Here is a 5494-nt window from a genome sequence, read left to right on the forward strand (position 1 = left end):
GAAAAAAAGAATAAAGTTTGGCACAGGTAATAACTAAGACCTTCTAGTTTACAAGATTGCTTAAACGCATTATTGCATGAAACTCTAATAACAGTGCTACAGCCTTGAAAGGTATGTATTATAAAAATAATCTTGGTTTTATAGCTGATGGGATGAGAGTGAGAAAAAAGAAACAAACATCTAGTGAGCAGCTGCTCTGCGCAAAGCATTGTCACACAAGGAGCTTAAATATGTCATCGCTCTGATCATCTCAGAAAGCGAAGTGTCTTCACCAAACCATACAGTGATAGCCAGAGGCAGGCCATGAGCCTGGTCTGCAGAGCTGTCTCTGCTGCACCTGGCTTTCTCACCTCCCCATCCACGGAAGCCTCTTCTCTACGTAAGACTCTAGGCTGAAAATGATTTATTCTCCAGAAGTCATTATTGCCTTTTTTTTTTTAATGGCTACCCACAGACTTCTCTGATTGTGCCTTTGATGTACTATGATTGGTACTGAGTTTGACACTTCATTATTTTTAAATGACAGAATATCAGCTCTTAAGACAGTGTAATTTGGACAAAGTAAGCAGTTCTTAAAATTAAATTACTTTTTAATAACAGATCTTCCCATTAGAACTCTTTAATATTGTAGCTTTGGGCACAAATCCTCTTTTAGTTACATCTTCTGTAGGACTTAAGTATTTTTCTGGTGATGCTAATACCATACTTCATATTAAACCAAAACATCTCCTTAGAGACAGAGAAGCTCATGTGATATAAGCATGATCTAAGAGTCGTAGGCTGACGTTTGAAATTCAAAGTGAGATTTATTAATTAAAAGGCAAAATACTCACATAATACTTACTTGGCAAACACAATATGCTTTACCAATATTAAGTGGTTTATATCATTAGGATTTTAGTTTAGGGACATTATCTCAGTCGGTGTTCTTCGTTGCAAGCAACAAAGGTAATCCCATAATAAAAGAGCTTATTAAAGAAATACTGAGTGTTCACAGCTGTGTTGGAGGGCTGGCGAGCTAGGCTAAAGGTTAAGCATCCTGGAAAGTGCCCAAAGCCACATCAAAAACTGGCCTGATGAGGGACCACCACCACTGCTACTGACCCGTCGTGCCCTCGTACCCACACCCTGGTCCACCAGAGCCTTGTCTGCGCCAGGAGCTCCATCTTGCAGCCACTAGAAAACCACCACTGCTCCACTGCTGCTACCTCTTGAGAGAGGGTGAGGTCGGAACACAGAAATCTCTGTGCAGAGCCTGTTTCCTGACATAGCCCTCTGCCCAAAGTCCCAAACCGGCATGTCTGATTGGCAGCTCCTGATGGCACCTTGTGTCCCAGGAGCGAAGCAGGCTAAGAACTTGAGTTCTGGTTTCCAGGCTTGGGAGTTGCTCCTCAAACAGCAGGACTTTTCCAATGATAAAGGACAGTCATGAGTGTGACAGATGGCCCCTGCACATGTATAACGACTCTAAGTGAAAGCTGTGCTTCACCTAACTTCTAGTAAGTAGTCTGTTTCAGAGGAATGTGTGATAGTGGCATGCATTAATATGTAATATCAATTAAATTGTATTTAATTCCACCCTAATTGGATCACTTTCTGGAGTACCTCTAAACTCTAACGGGCCCTAGGACTCAGACTTCTCTTTTGTAGCTACACTCACTTCCCAGGTGATAGTAATCATTCTCACGGCCTTAAATATCATCTTTATACAAATGACTCATAATTTGTATCCAGCCCCCCACCTCTCCCTGGAATGCCAGCCTCATGTTTGCAACTGTCTACTCTGATGTCCAAAAGGATCTCAAACTCAAAAATTCCCAAACCAAACTAATGGTCTTTCACTCAAGTCAGCTGGCCTCGGTCTTTCCCTCTTTGAAAATGGCAGGCAGCTCCTTTTTTCCAGATGCTCAAGCCAAAAGCCTCGGAGGCCCCCTCACCTTCACTCTTTCTCTCACTTCCCACATCCATCTAACAGAAAGTCTATTGATTCTACCTTCAAAGTATATCCCGGACTCACTTCTTCTCCCCACCTCCCCCGCAATCACCCTGGTCTGTTACCACCTTCTCTCCCCAGATTATTGCAACTGCCTCCTGCCTGCTCTTCCTAGCAGGACAGGCGTCACAGGTGTGTGACCAGTGCAGCAGCATGGGGGGCTGCATACTTGGAGTGTACTGCTCTGTGGAGATGACCTTGAAAGTCTTAATAAGTTTACCTTGAATTTGTGTTTCCTAAGTGCAGTCCAATAAGATAAAGCAACAGGCACCTAGGGTTTGGAGCCTCATGAGTGGTCCTATCTCTTGATCTGTCATGGGACAGGTTCTTGGCTATCCCCTCTCTTGACCACTGCCCTCCCCCATCAGCAACCACCCACCTTCCATTCGCAGTGGGGCCCCAGACAACTGTGAGTGTCTACACTCACCCTGGAGTATCCCAGAGCCCAATGGAACACAACAGTATGCAGCAAACAGAGGGACAAGCCAAGAGGAAGACCACTGAAGAAAGGAAAAGCTTTCTCCTGCTTTTCAAGTAAGCACTCTGCATTTTCGTTTTAAATGGGTCCCACACATTACCCAGCTGATCCTGCTGCCAGCTTCTTTCCTTACCCTAGACTTAAGGTATTCTCAGCCAGGGTGATTCTTTTAAATGTTAAGTCATATCTCATCATCTGCTCAAAACCTTTCAATACCTTCAAAACTCCTTCCTTCTGTGGCCCATGAGGCCCTGCTCTGTCTGCGCGCTCATCTCGCTCCTCTCACTGCCCCCCTCTTCGCTCGCTCACCCTCCCTGCTGCTCCTCCCTGTGTGCTCCCTCCTCAAGGACTTTGCCCTTCCTCCTCCCTGCAACCTCCTCCTGGCTTGCTCCTTCAGTTCCTTCCTTTCGCTGCTCAGATGTCATTTTCTCTGTGAGTCCTTCCTTCTTCAGCTGCCCTCCTCAAAATAGCACTCCAGCCTGTCTACCATATTCCCTATCCCCTCACCCTGCTTTATTTTACTCTGTAGCTCTCATCGCCATCTGACAAACTGTATGTTTTATCTTCTATCTCCCTCACTACACTATCAGCTCCCCAACGCCAGGGACTTTGTCTCTTTGTTCACTGCTCCATCCCCAGCACCAAGAACGGTGTCCAGCACATGGTAGGTGTGGGGGCCCGATCCAGGTTTTGTAGGACCTGAAGCTTATTACACTTGAGGGAAGGGGAGCTCTTTATGAAAAACATGCAAAACTTTGAATATGAAAATTAGATATGGACCATATTGATATCAACATTCTGTTTTTGATGTTGTACTACAGTTTTGCAAGATGTTACCATGGGGGAAACGAGGTAAAGGAAATATAGACTCTTTCTACTGTATTCTTACAAGTGCTTGTGACTCTACAGTGATCTCAAAACAAAATGTTTACTTAAAAATTAGATATGTAAGTGAATATGTATTTAAAATGTGAAAAATATCAAAGCAAATTAAAATAATAAAAACCTGACAAATGCCACCACCACATCCACAAAGATATTTCTATTAATTGAATCCCTGGCTAGCCTCTATAATTTTTTTCCTACATTTTTGTCTACGTAAATTTTGATCACCTCTTCATATAATAATACTTTGTAATATCGCTTTCTATGTAGAAAACAGAAAAATATCAATTTTCCTTCTAGCGTTGTTGATTGAATTTAGTTTAGAAAAGTTTCTTTCCACTTTGAAACTCGTTTTTGGTAATGTCATGTAAATATTTACAATTGTCAAATTTGTGAAAATATCAGGTTTTTGTATAGTGATTAGCTTCATATACTCTTTAAATTATAGACTGCCCTTAAACAATTAGCTATTGATGTCCTCACTGGAGTTAGTATGGGTTTTATGTTATCTCTGTCTATGTCAATATTTCATGTCAAATGAGCAAGAAACGAGTAAAAACTTGTGTGGACAGGTTTGAGTGGGGCCATTTCAGGGACAAGTACGTGCACGGCCCTGAAGTCCAGTTTGCATTCTGGGTGATGTGGAAGAAGAATGATGGGTTGGGGTGACAAGTCAAAGGAAGTGTTTTGGAGCTAGAAAGGGAGGTAAGATTATTATCATGTGCCAGGAAAGTGTGGGGGATAGAGTACCTAAGTTAAAGAATCCAAGTCCAGTTAACTGGCCACCAAGGAAGTGAAAAATAATAGGTTAATATCATTAGCAATAGAGTCAAACCTCAAGCTTTACCACTTGACCCATCATAAAACCTTGATAACAGAACCATATCCCACTACACTCAAACAAAGTGAGTCCCCAATTCAACTTCCTCTTAGGCAGGTCTCAGAATTCCTCCAAAGTTCTTCCAACTTCACCCAGAGCGAGAGGAAGTGGTATGGCAAAGGGGATGTCAGAGAAGAAAGCAGTAGGTATCTTAACCAATAGTGGTTAAAATATGTTACTTCTGTAAATTTTACAATATCATGTGAGTATGTGAACATGATGCCAGAACGTCTCCCAGAGACCTGGAAGGAGACAAGCAATGAGAGGCCCCACAGCTTCAGCATCTTTAGCTTCCTGGTAAATCTGATTTTGTGGGGCCTTAATAAACACTAGTCAAATAAATGAGTGAATGCATATTTGAGAGCTTGGGCTTAAGGTCTAAGCATTAAACCATAAACATATCCCAAGAGTACTTCTGAATTACACAAAACAAGCCAAGAAACAACAGCGGAAGAGCTTAGCACAGAAAACTGATGAAAAGTGTGAAAAATTGGGGTAAAAATAAAACTTCCTGGTGTGAGATAGTAAAGAATGAGTTTAATCCATGTGACTGAACTCTGAACAGCTACCTCATAGGAGCCATGCGAGGGAACTTCAGTTTCTCCAGAATCAAAAAGATGTGCTGAAAAATGTCTTTGAAATGGATAAAGAAGTTGTGGTATATACACACAATGGAATACTAATTCAGCGGTAAGAGAAGATGAAATAGGACCATTTGTGACAACATGAATGGATCTTGAGATTATAATGCTGAGCGAAATAAGTCAGACAGAAAAGGTAGAGAACCATATGATGTCACTGATATGTGGTGTATAAACCAAAAACAACAAAAGAACAAACAAGCCAATGAGAAACAAAAACTCATAGACACGGACAATAGTTTAGTGGTTACCAGAGGGAGGGGGCGGGGAGGTGGTAGATGAGCGTAAAGGGGGTCAAATATATGGTGACGGAAGAACTGACTCTGGGTGGTGAACACACAATGTGATTTATAGAGGATGTAATGCAGAATTGTACACCTGAAATTTATGTAACTTTACTAACAATTGTCACCCAATGAACTTTAATTAAAAAAAAAGAAAAGAAGAAAGTAATGAATTAAAACCCTTATATTCAGCATATAATAAATGTATGATGAGGGACTAAATGAAAGGAAGAATGAAGGAACAAATGTTTCCAATTGAGATAGCAGCACCTGCCCTTCCCTTAGCCGACAATGAGGAAAAACTGAGGGTTGCTAGATGGGCGGGGGGGTGGG

The sequence above is a fragment of the Rhinolophus ferrumequinum genome, chromosome 4 (genome assembly GCF_004115265.2).
Source record: "Rhinolophus ferrumequinum isolate MPI-CBG mRhiFer1 chromosome 4, mRhiFer1_v1.p, whole genome shotgun sequence".
Classification (NCBI taxonomy): Eukaryota; Metazoa; Chordata; class Mammalia; order Chiroptera; family Rhinolophidae; genus Rhinolophus; species Rhinolophus ferrumequinum.